Here is a 13,937-nt window from a genome sequence, read left to right on the forward strand (position 1 = left end):
AAAGTATTTCCATTGAAATCCAAATAAGACAGGGAAAACAATGTGAATTAAAATAGATTGAGATTGTATTTTCCTAGAATCAGAATAGCTATCATTAAAAAAACAATACATGATGGTGAGGTTGTAGACAAAGGGAACTTTCATAAACTCCTTGAGGGAACAAAAACTGGTCTAGTCACTATGTAAATCAGTATGGAGTTCAAAACTAAAAATAGATCTACCATATGCTGCAGTTAAACCACTTCAGGGTATGTTTCCATAGGACTCTGAGTCAACATGCTACCGAGATATTATGTAGCCATGTTTATCACAGGAATCTCCAGAAAAATCTGGTTCATGGATCAGTCTCGATGCCCACCAATAGATGAATGGATAAAGAAAATGCACTGAATATTCAAAATGGAGCTTTATTCAGTCATAATGGAAAACAAAATCATGTCCTTGGCTAAAAGTCGTCTGTGAGAGAGCCTGAGTGCATTAAGCAAAATATTCAGACTCAGGAAGACAAAGGTGTCTTTCACTTCACTTGTGGATATTTGAGTGTTCATAGATACATATCTAAGTATGTATATTAATGATATAAAATAGTTATAAAAGCCAATAGAAGAACTAAAGCTAATGAGAGAATAAGGAATAGAGTGAAGGAATGGGAGGGTCAAAGTACATGATACAATAGAAGGAAATTATCTTTAAGAAATACATGACCATGTGTAGCATATCAGTAAGAAGGGAAAGATACTCTGTACATATTACTTGTAGAACTACTAAATTGTTAGGAACAAATTAAGGTTTTAATGTATGTCACTGAAGTACAATCCAGTAAAAATAGATAAACACAAAATGAAAAACTCAGGGATCTTTTCCTACCCTCTGTGACCTGTTCCTGCACTACATGGTTGGCTCATGTACTGGAACTCTCCATCTGAAGCTCCTTCAGGTTAGCTTTCTGTTAATCATAGCACAGTGCAGTGACTTTGAATTGAGGTATTAAATGATTTTTTACTTAGTTAAGGAATGGAATACTCAGACTGAAGTGATTTCTTGCCTGTGTTTTCAGCCCTGTCGTGATTTCAAGGTTAATGTTTCATTTTTAAGGCCATCATACCTATTAATCCATAGGGATCAGAAAGACAGATGTGGAAGAGGAGGGGAAGAGAGGTAAGTGGAGATTTGGTGAGACATAGAGGACTCTCTCCCTGTTTTCTGAAGCACAGAATTTCCCCCAAAGCTTCTGATGATATTCTTCCTCTTCAATTCCTAAAAGACTGAGAGAGCTGAAGCATGCACTTGTCTGCAAATATAACTCTAAATGTATCTAGAGTTTTCCTAAATGCTACTCATCTTAGTTAATTAAAGTCATGTAACATGAAGGTCAATAATCTTAAAGCTTCAATTTGCATGAATCTTTCTCTGGGGTTACTCATCAACAATTCTCAGCTGCAAGAATTTGGTCTACAAAATTCATAAAGGAAAAAAAGAGGAGCTTATCTCCAGCTGAGACTTTCACCAGGTGATTTATTGATTCTGAAGTATTTAGGATTGATCTAGGCAAGCATCTACCTTAAACTGTTGTTGTCTGCAGTTAAAAAAACTCAAAGGAAAAATGAATCAGAGTCAAAGGAAGTACTACTAAAAGAAGCACGGATAAGAACGCGAACTCCCTTGACGATTGACCCACATTCTGTAGTTGAATGCAAATGCTGACTGACACAGCATGTTGTTCAGCCTGATGGATGGATTGTGAGCCTGAAAAGGAAGAAGCAAGGAGGCAGCCTTGAGTGCGCTCCATCACTAAAAAGGAGCCCTAATCTGCCTTCCACTTATAGTCATAACTCACATGCTCCATTTCTATCTCTCTGCCCAAATGATCTACTGTAGGGATTAAAATAAATAGTTCTTCATCGCAATTTTGCCTTCTGCTGCTAGATGACAGCATGTTGGAGAAAGGGCATGTGGATCTGTATGCATGAACGTACCCTGTAATTATAGTGTGACTGGTCAAATTACACTAAATTGTACTTATCTTAGAAAAATGTAGCAAATGGAAGCATTTAATTTATTCCACAACTTGGTACAGCTTTTAAATTTATTTATGTGGCAGGATCTGTAAGACATTAAAAAGGCAAGAACGACTGGAGCTTCTCTCTCTTGGTTTCTGAAAAAGTGCAGTAACAAGCATGGAGAATATATGCTGAAGAGGTTCCAAAAGACAACTAGGCTAGCCTTGGAACACAGAGCTATCTTCAGATTTTTAGAGCAACAAGAATTTTCCTAACAATTCTATTGTCATTACATATGCCAGTCACTGAGATATTTCCAGTGAAATATGTGTTTACCGTCCACACCAAAAGAGTGTCTCTTCCACAGTGTAAAACACCCTGAACTTCACAGTAATAAAATTATGCTACACATTTCTTACTTGCCCTCTTCATTATTTCCTATATTTGACCCAGCATGTTATAAGGATAATGGAAACCAATTAAGATATACATTCATCCCCATCTGTCTACCTCTTACACTTTGCGGTGTCTTTAAAAAATGTTTGAAATAATAATCTATCAAATCCAATTTACAGTGCCCATATACTTCTGCATGTGGGACCAAGGGCTGGAATCAGGTTAACTTACCAGGGGCTGCATGGTTAAGGTAAATTGACTTCCATTCTTCCAAAGCCATTAACTGTTCTTAGCATCTCAGTTTGTTGTGGGGCCTCATGAGTTCCACACCTCCATGCAGGAATGTTTACTTCCTGGCTCTTGGACAAACAGCCACAGCTCCTATAGGTTATGAGTGTACCCCACTGACATGTTCTCTACACTTTGGCCAACTGTAAGTTTCTGCATTACTTATTAAAATTTTTGTTTCAATTCTAGTCAGAATTGATTTAACTTCATTCCAGGGAAGACCATTTGGTATCATAGCCAGGAAAAAATTTGCCCCTCTTGGCCCTCTTCATTCCAGTGTTTGTGGTAGTCAACCAAGCAGTCCTGTGAGCAAAGAAGCTCATTTTGGCATTCTGTAAGAGAAAAACGCTATGTTCTTCCTTTGAGGAGCCATTTCCAATTTTTATGTGAAGACTAAAGACAACAGCTCATTTAAGGCGAACATAAACATCATGTGAGCACCCCTATTTGATCTCTCTCCCCCTCTGCTAGAACTGGAGAGAGTAGATTGCAACTCCAAGTGGGCTTGGCTTTTCAGTTTTCCTTCATGGTTGGATTCCTGATCTGAGAGTTCTACGATAACCAGGTTTTCAGTTTCTTCAGGATACTGAGTTCTACTTTCCCTCACATGCAATTTGTAGCCAAGTTCATTTAGTCAATGATGCTACGAACAGCATGGGTTTGACTCCAAGTCAAACTTGTGTATAGCTCTTTAAGTTCAGAGATATCTTTTGGGTGACACCGTAGGTTACAGTATGCCTCAGCCAAGCCAGTGGAGTGAAATTAATTCTCATTCCTCACATAGTGAGATCCATCACCCTAAAAGGACATTTTAAGGGTAAATTTTATGCTTATAAGAGATACCAGATATGTCTCACATCCTCTGTTTCTTCTGACTCAGTCCTGAGATGTAAACCTGAAAAACTGTTCTAAGTATTTTTGAGTCCGATTATAAACATTTCTGAGTTGCACGTAAAAGTGGTAGAAATCTCCTATATTATTATTCATGTTAATGGTGATAATTAACATATGTAGTACAAACATGGTTTGTGTGATTAACATGGTTTCTATTTGACATATGCCAAGTAGATTTCTATTCAGTATGAGGCAACACATAACAGTGCTAATGGAGAAAAGAATGGCCTGAAAACACAGGTTAGTCTACATATAAAACTTTGCTTAATATATTTTTATAGCAAAGAATTGGTTCACTACAAGCCGACTGATACTGACCTGTGAGAATTATAAGGGTATAATTTTTTTCCTGTCTACCTTTTCTGGTCACATTTAATAGAATAATCTCAGAGGTTGTAGCTCTGTTGTGAAAGTTTCATTTCTGGTAGTGTGTAAGGGAATGAAAATATATTTGATAGTGAAAGTGTAAAATACTTCATGAACCGTCACAGCATTCACACTGAATGGCTACTATCACCATACAGAAGTTCACTGAAATGCTAAAACATTGCTTCTGGTTAATTTTGATGTGTTCTCTTCTATTTGCAAGTTTTATTATTTTAAAATGCAGCTGACTCCAAGAGTTAAAGTGTACTATTAGGTATATTCATATAAGTTTGATATTTACATGTCATTAATAAGGGATCTATTTCCACTTTACTTTTCTCTTCAACAAATATCACCCAAAGACCATGACTGAAATGCCCTAGCTAACTCACTTCTGTTTTTATATTTCTTGTTGTTGAGTAACGAGCTTCTCCTGGTACTTCATGTAAAGTGTGGGAAAAGAAATATCGTTTTACTTCAGCAGCCTGATGAGCTATTCATCTATATGCTTCTTTTGAGTGTATGATCAGGAGGGTGTCATTTCAATCACATTCAAGGGTAGGTTGTATCATGGCGTAATGGACCTGTAACTTGTAAAAATCATCTTGTAGTCACCAATCTCTAGCATTTTGCATTTATATATGTGCAAATGGAAAGATGAACTAAGTTTCCAGTATTTCCCCAATCAATATCAGTATCAACTCCAGTGTATGTTTATGTGTGTGTGTGGGGGGGTTACAAACATCACCAGTAAGGTATTTTCTTGATCTGATCAACTCCTATTTCCATTCAACCTGTTCCTTTTGCACAAGGAATGTCTTTAAAGTACTCTTTGTATACACAACTTATTCCATACACAACTGATTCTTTCTGTCTGTCTATCTATCTATCTATCTATCTATCTATCTATCTATCTATCTATCTATCTATCACTCCATCCATCCATCCATCCATCTACCTATCTCCATCTTCTGGTATCTTAAACCATTTAGCCTTTATATTGTTTTCACCTCCAAACAATCTTCCTAATGACATTGAATCCCATTCCATAGCTCTAGCACTCCTGCATGTGCCTGCCTGCTATGTCCCACTGTACAGTGTAGTGATTAATTGTTTAAGGGGTCTTCATATTTTTCTTCTTGTGATGATTCTACTTTGCTAAAAGAAAGAAAATCATGTGCTTTTAGAGATAGAACAATGAAGATATACTGAATGCATAAACAGTAAGAAGATATGAAACAGGGCAAAACACAACAAAACATTCTATCTTCAAGATACCCCTTTTTTCAGTTCTGTGCACAACTATAAATCAGGGAGAAAATGAATTTATGCTTCAAATTCGTGTAACCAGTCACTTTTTTTATATAGATAGATGCTAGAAGGCATATATAGACCCTTAAAAAATCTCCAGAAATTAATTTGGACACAAATATTAAAATGAAATATTAAAATAACTTTGCATAATTATTATGCTATTTAATCTATTTATGATTAAAATAATATTTACAAAAAGATAAAATGGTTCTGCAGGTAAAAGTATGTGGTGGTTTGAATAAGAATGTGCCCTGTAAGCTCATACGTTTGAATTCTTTGTTCTGGGTTTGATTTTAAGTATATCCCAGGTCCAGTGTTTGTCTGTCAGTCTCTCTCTTTCTCTCTCTGCCTGTTGCTTGCTGATCAAGATTAAAATCTCTCAGTTACTGCTCCAGCACTCTGCCCTTCTGCTTGCCACCAAGCACCTGCTATGAGGAAACTGCGAGTAAGTTCCCAATTCAATGCTTTCTTTTGTTCGAGTTGCCTTGGTCATAGTGTCTCTTCAAAGCAACAAAGCAGTCACGAAGACAAGGCACATACCACCAAGCCTGACAAAGCAAATTCTCTTCCAAGAGCCCACATGCTGTAAGGAGAAAACTGCTTCTCACAAGTTGTACTCTGCCCTTCACATAAATAGATAAATGGACACAAAATAATAATTACTTCCATTTACACTAAACTCACTATATTACAGGATTTTATTTTGCATATCATAGTGAAAAAAATGTTTAGTGAACACTATAAAGAAGAAAAAGTGATAAATTGTACAACTATGTGTTTGACTTAAGATATATGTAAAATATTAAATTTCTTGTGTCAAAGTAACAAAAATTATATTTTTGATGTCTTACACACATAATTACATGGTTGAAGTAATAGCATTAGCCAAAAATTCAAATACTATTACTTAGCAGTGTTGACATTAACAGCAATGCTAATAGATTTGAAGTTGGAACTTTGGGACGAGGCTATAATTTGGATTTTCAACAATTAAGTGACAATAAAAAGGATCATTTTAAGGTGTCACTTTTATGGTTTATTAATTTTAAAAGTAATGAATAAACAGGAGAAAAATATATGGAATAATGGACGTTGAAAGAACATACAAGTAGAGGGAAACCTGAAAGATTACTCTGAAGCATATGTGTGCACACAACACATGAACACACACACACACACATACACGAGTAAAATAAAACAGTTTGCATAAAAAAATGAGAGTTACAGAAGTAGAAACTCACCTAATGTGGTAGAGTACAGCAGGGATAGTGTGGGTGCACTTGTTCATATTGGGGGATGTTTAGGTAATAAAAGTGAACGTGAGAAAAATGAGAAACCACATAAAAACAAAATGAAAGGGACAAACTGATAACAGCACACGGAGGTACGCAGGGATCAGAGGTAAGAGCGTGGCACTACAGATGTATGCACGATTGATGTGATCATCTAGGATTTGGCAGAACCTGGAAGAAGTGAAAAAAAGCTTCCACAAAGTAAGTCATTAAATATGTGAGACACAAACCCAATGAAAATAGTGGGAAATGATGCAAACAGGAAGGGTGTGTTATATTTATTCTTGCATTAGTGAAAACATTCGAGAACTGTAAAGCTCGTCTTTGCAATATCCTTCTCAACTTGAAAGAACCTGCTTTCACTCAAATATGATCAGAGTATGCTTAAGGGAAGGCATATGGGAACATTATCCTTGATTAATAAGGGCATGCAAGCACTGTGCCATCCCTATCTGTGCTTAAGTTCTAGCATTCTTAATGGAGAGTTGGGAGTTTCATTTTAAAATATAACTCTATGCTGAATTTAATGAAGCAGAATATATGAGATGAAAGAGGAAGATGAAGTTTAAAATGTGAACTCCCATAAAGCAGACTTTCCAGGCATCTGTCTTCCCTGTCAGGGGACTGGAGATACAGTTTATAAAAATAAATTAAACATAATTTTAAAAACAATGAATGTCTTCATCACAGAGAGCAAAGACCCATTTAAATCTGCTGAAGGGTTTTGAAAATTAATCTTTCATGATTATTATTCTGTGGCTAAATCCCTGGAAGGCTTCAATGTGCATCGGTTTTTCTCCCCAACAGTGTCATTTTTATAGTAAAATCTACCCTTGGTTTGCTTTAACAAAACTGTGTTGGAAAGAATTAGAAATTCACATGGTCTATATGTGATGAAGGAAGAAAAATATAAAATATGCTTTGTAACTTTTTTCAAACATTAATACAACTAAGATGCAAAGAGAAACCTTTAAAGTATTCCTTATTTGCAAAATCCCATTACATGTTCCTTTCCATATATTAAAGTAGGAAGAATATCACCATCCCACAGAAGCAATATCAATGCAGTATATCTGTGGTGCATTTTATAAAGAATAATGCTAATGAAGTCTCTCAGCTTTACATGGCACCTCCAACAGCTGTGTAATGGCTTCTTTTCATAATCACACTTTCAATTATTTATAAAAGTCAAAGCCCTCTAGAGTCAAACAATGTAAACAACCTACTGTGCTTTACCAAAGCATTTATTCTTTAAACCAGTTAACATATGATCATGCTGCTAACATAGAATACAAGAATATTGGTTTATCTTTTCAAACACGGCTGGCTTTAAAAAAAAGTCTACTTTAAAAGAAAACAGAAAGGCACATTTAAGCTAATACCACTACTGCAATGGAAGTCATAGAAAAGTAGCATATTACAAAATTGTAAGCGGGCAATGTTTTAAATTTAAGAAATGTAATATATGGACGATTAGATAGTTGGCTCTTAGTCTACATGAGAGAAACAAGAATTATATCAAGTGGTTATACAGGTAAGTGTTAATATCTACTCAACAGCATTTTTACTAGAAAGTTCAAGTTAATTAAATATTTGCACAATAACTACATCCATATATATATATACATATATATATGTATATATTTGATAAAGCATTTTCCAAACACCTTTACAGGTGGAGCCTGTAAAGGTACTGTAAGGAAGTATGGAATTGACGAACATTCAGCTAGACAATGAGAACATGAGACGAGGTCATTTCATGTTCTTCTGGAAATATTTCTAAGAGAAGGTGAGAGGTTTATTTTGAAATTTAAGTTACATACAACTGTACACTTAGGAGAAGTGACTGACAAGTGGAATTAAGTAGCGTGCAGGAGTTAATCGAGCGGATATCAGTCTGAAGCCTATGGCTTAATGTACAAAACTTATGACGTGAAGTCACCACAGTATTATGCTCTTTTGTTACACTGAAAAAAAATACTTGAATACAATTCAAAAATCAAAATAATACCTTCACCTCAGTTTTCCTCAAGCAGTAAATTTCCAGTGAGTGTTCTTTGCCAATATGTCTCTTTTCCTTATTTTTTTTAATGAACATTTATGCTCTCTGAATGTGGGCATTTGTACTTTTGCACTTGTGTGAGCTCACATATATGTAAATGTACATGTGTGTTTGTTTGGTTCACATTTATTTATATATACATGCCTGTGAATGTCTGAGACTGATGTTGGAATCATCCTCAATTCCTCCTCCACACTACTCACTGAGACAAGGTCTCTCAGTCACACCTGATATGGCCAGCGTGTTCTGGAGATCTCGATCTGCTTTCCAGGGCTTGAATTACAAGTGGGCTGCAACATCGACTTTATCTTCTCAAAGTTGCCTTGTCCTTTCATGATAATCATATGCAGGAGGAGGAACTCAGCAGCCTTTTATTGCAGGCTTGTAGCATGAGTGATTTATGACAGTTAAGAATTTGTGTAATTCTTGATATATTTTCTATTTTTCATATCATTCAGCTTTACCACTGCACATAATTAATTTTAATCATTTAATAACAATAATGCAATAAGTGATAAAATCAACATAATTATTAACTTTTAGAAGTAAACTAACTCAACATGATACCATAAGTAAACAAAAAATCAGCTTTCTGCCTATCTCAATAGATTGGCGTAAACAGAGTACAAAAGAAAATTACTGAGAAACTCTTCCTTCTGTTTGAGAGAATTGCTAGCCCAGAAGGAGAAGATGCTGAGAGAAGACTCTACTGTCAAAAGCAAGAGAATAATCTGGTTCTTAAGAGCATATGCCGAAGGCACTGCACAGCAGCAACAGAAATGTGTACCTCACAGACAGGAGAGTAGGAGGGGAGACATCGAGTTTAATGATGAAAGGCCAGAAGGCCTGGCTTTATAATCAAAGCTTTTCTTCCTTAGCCAGTGTTTCCTCAGCTTCAAGTGTTTGGGCATGAGAACAAGCCAAATAACAAACTCTGCTTAAAAGAGCATGAGGAGGACTAGAAGCCCTCAGGTCCACAATACAAGACAGTTCTCCAAGACGTCATAACAAGAAGACATGGTCAGAAATATGCCCGAAAGGGAACTGACAAGGGCATTATTTATGTCTTTTAATTTTAGCTGTTTAACCTTTCCATCCTTCCATGACATTCATGCATTATGTCCACTTATAAGGGATGACGCCAGGCTGAATATTTTAGAAAATGGGTGATGGACTACACTAGAATTTTCTTTCTTTGAAACAAAATCACAAATAGGACCAAAATATAATATCAGAAATACAAAGATAAAAGAGGTACTACTGGATATCTCAGATTTGAAACACTTATCAAGAAAAAATGGGTTTCTCTCAGTTCAGTACGGATACTAAATGATTCTTGTATGTCTCAGCATGGCATTAGTGAGAAAGCCAAGCCTGAGCATTTTATTATGAAAATTATTGAACCATTGAAATTTGAGCTGTAAATGAGCAAACTGACAAAGAGAGGCTGGTGAAAGATTAAAATGCAGAGTAACCAAAAGGACTTCTGGGGCCTGCGCAGGGCCATAGCCCATCAGATTTCCTGTGTGGTAGAAATAAGATGTGGAAGACACCATTTCCATGATTGGCCAAGGATCTCTCTACCACCTGCCACACCCCCAGGCTTTTAAGTCATGGAAATGTCGCAATAAGTGAAGCAGGGTTATTTTCATACAGGGTTCACCTTGAAGACAGTCTTTTATGGTAGAAGCATGCTAAGTAAAAGCTTCTCCCGTAGCTCCCATAAGTTCATAGCAGAGCTGTCTGCCTTACAAATTAAGAGGAAAACCATTGAAGAGATGACTAGATCATCACAACTGCAGCAAGCGAAGGAGAAAAGGAACGAAGAAAAAAGTGTGTTGGGTGGGTCAAGAGCTCAGTTTGGAAGAAAAAGCAAAAAAAGTTCCTGAAGGGGTTTGTTCTGCAGAAATATTAATAACATATAGAAGGAAGAAGGAAGGAAAATAGAAAAGAGATCAATGAGTCAGTGAAAGAAACTGAGACCAAAGACTCCACAATTTCCAAACTAACCAATAAAATGCCAGCAGCAGAGTAGAGAATAGGCATGATCTGAAACTTTTATGGACATAAAAGGGGGGTTGGATATAATCACTGTGACCACAGAAGGAGAACTGGGGATTTTAGAAGTGCCTGCCCTTAAAACATTCAGAGTCTGGCCTCATGGTGAATTATGACACATTTAAAGATTAAGTACATTTTGGCGAACATGCTCATTTGAAATGTCCTCATTATCTATGTCTTGCCAGAGAATATAGCTTGATTAAAAGAATAAAGTCCTGCAACACAAGTTTTGTGTCATGGGAATTCTGTTTTTGTACTTTTTTATGATAGACTGGTGGACTTTTTTGATCCATTGAAAATACTTAAATAGACATTTTATTTTACTTTTAGACGATTTTTTATTCCCAGGAGAATATTAATATTTTTTATTTGCTTTCATCAATTTATAAAGGCTACCTTTTATACATATCCTAGCCAGCATTTGTTATCATCTGTTCTCTTTTTAAATTGTTTTTTATTGAGTTATGTATTTTTCTCCTCTCCGTTCCTCCCCTTTCTCCTTCTACCCTCTTCCATGATTCCCATGGATCCCAATTTATTCAGGAAATCTTGTCTTTATCTACTTCCCATGTAGATTAGATCCATGTATGTCTCTCTTAGGGTCCTCTTTGTTGTCTAGGTTCTCTGGGATTATGAATTGTTATTTTTGTTTGTCTGTAGGTTTGTTTTGTTTTGTGGGGTCTTTTGCTTTGTCTAAATGCCACTTATGAGTGGTACATATTATATGTGTCTTTCTGGGTCTGTGTTACCTCATGCAATACGATGTTTTCTAGATCCACCCATTTACCCACAAATTTCAAGATATCATTATTTTTTTCTGCTGTGTAGTACTCCATTGTGTAAATGTACCACGTCTTTTTTATCCATTCTTTGGTTGAGGGACCTCTAGGTTGTTTCCAGGTTCTGGGTATAACTATAATGTTGCTATGAACATAGTTGAACATAGGTCTTTGTGGTGTGATTGAGAAGCCTTTGGGTAATACCCAAAAATGGTATTGCTGGGTTGATGTGGGATTCCCCTCTGTATGTTGTGAATACCATTAGTTAATAAAGAAACTAGCTTGGCCTGATAGGGTAGAGAAAAACTAGGTGGGGGAAAAGTAAGCTGAATCCTGGGAGAAGGAAGGCAGAGTTAGAAGCCATGTAGTCCCTGCTGGAGACAGACACCAGACAGAACTTTACCCGGTAATACACAGGTTAATAGAGATGGGTTAGTTTAGGATTAAAGTTAGCCAGAAACATGCTTAAGCTACTGGCCAAAAATGAGGTTCATTGTGTTTGGTTTTATGCCAACGTCTTTGATCCATTTGGACTTGAGTTTTGTATATGGTGATGAATTTTGTTCTTTAATGAATGATCAAAGAAACCTTTGTCAGTTTTGAGCATGAATTTGTGTCCATCTCAAAAATTCATGTGAGAGTGTGTCAATGATAAAAGACCAAATTCTTGCCACCAAGTCCTGGTCAGTACTCATGACCTTTGTTTCTCAGTCTAATTATGCACCACAATATGGAAGGCTCAAATACACAAATGGGCTCTCAAGTTCTGACCTTTTCTCCTACAAGCATCTGTTAGTCATTCTATAGACTTACCAGAATTCTCGTAGGATTTGATCTATTTTCTTGCGTGTGTGGGATTTTGCTTGTATGTATTAGTTGTGCATCATGTGTGTGCAATGTCCATAGATTCCAGAAAAAGGCATCAGATTCCTCCTTGTAACTGAAGTTACAGATGGGTGTAAGATGCCACGTGGGTGCTGGAATTGAACCTGAGCCCTCTGACAGATAATCCAGTGCTCCTAACTTCTGAGTCATCTTTCCAGTTCCCGTACAGTATATTTTAAGGAATTAAATCTATAAGAAAATTCACTACAGTACTTGGAAATATGTTTGAAATCAGTGGTTGTGAATTTGGTTGTAATAGTATGCCCTCAAGGGAGAATAACCTTCAATATAGGCAGGGCTACTTGTTTTCATGATACACCTAGAAGGGGCATCATGAGGCAATATTTAGCACAATGCTCAAAGAAGACTTCATGCTTAGGCTTAAAGTTCATACAAAGTACAGAAAATGGACAGAGTAATAACATCATAGCATATACTATGTTTTGTTTGTAAACTTCACTGTTATGGGGTGAAACATTCAAGAGATAAATTTGTCTAAAAGGAGGAATCTCTTGCAGTTTGCTCTTTAAATTATAAATTCTGCTTCAATAAACTTTGTTAGGTAATGATTGATACTAAGAAATGCCATGCACTTCAAGGGTCAGCATCAAAGCAGAAAGGGTTAAGCATGAGACAGAAAAGTGAGGCTCATTTTAGCCTTTCCCGGGGCAACATCAAATAACAGAGGATAAACAGCATTTAACACGAAGTTCTGAGAGTAAGTGTGACCCAAGGATGTCCTGTTCAGCAAAGATGCTATGAAGTATGAAAACAAAGGACACAGCGGTGTTGGAGATGCAAGGTCCAAGAAAAGATATCAAATTCTAAATTTACCAAACCAGAAAATAATAAAAAAAAGGCTATGATGAAAAAAATGAGAGCATTATTCAATGTCCACACATGCACATTATTTGAAGGGTGTAGTCTTTCAAACAATTTCAACACTGATGTTTCCTTCAAGTATGGAGATAACTAACTAACAGAATCTCTTGAATGGAAAAATGCAGAGAACAAATCCTCTTGGCCATTCCTTTTGGAGGGACACAAGGAAATAGGAATTACTTGAAAACATGCTTGAGCAGCCTTGGATCGTATCATACATGGTAAAGAATTTCCAATCCATTTTCCATTAACCAGTAAAAATAACATCATGATTTAAAGTAAATTAAGACATTATGGTGATAATGCAAACATCCAAAAGCAAGTATGTTTCATGAACCTCTTAATGGTAAAGCTCAAAGGAATGGAAAGGGTGAGAAACAACTCAAAGAGTTAGAGGAGATTTGGCTAAAGTCCAGGGGATGAAGAGCTTAGCTTAATTTACGTGACTTAATTGGGAAAGGAAAGTCCTAAGGCAAATGCGATGAATGAGAACATAGTTAAATGTGGATCACTAGTACCACATGCCTCATATTTTCTGTGAAATTCTATAGGCTTAAAACATTCACAATTAAATATGCTACAAATACAAGGCATACAAAATGTATTTGCTTTCTTGACAATATAAAACTTTTGAACATTTTAAATGGGCAATGTGTAAAGTTATCCAAATGCAGCTTCTCTATTAAGGAAACATACAGAAAGGGCATCATGGTCCAAA

At 36.2% G+C, this 13,937-nt stretch overlaps 1 protein-coding gene across 3 annotated transcripts in view; it reads right to left on the minus strand.

The window, feature by feature from the left end:
- The window catches only part of Prr16 (proline rich 16), a 284,272-nt gene that overhangs the window by 120,400 nt on the left and 149,935 nt on the right, over positions 1 to 13,937 (minus strand). The window lies entirely within an intron of this gene.

This window comes from Myodes glareolus, chromosome 13 (genome assembly GCF_982192425.1).
Source record: "Myodes glareolus chromosome 13, mMyoGla1.1, whole genome shotgun sequence".
Classification (NCBI taxonomy): Eukaryota; Metazoa; Chordata; class Mammalia; order Rodentia; family Cricetidae; genus Myodes; species Myodes glareolus.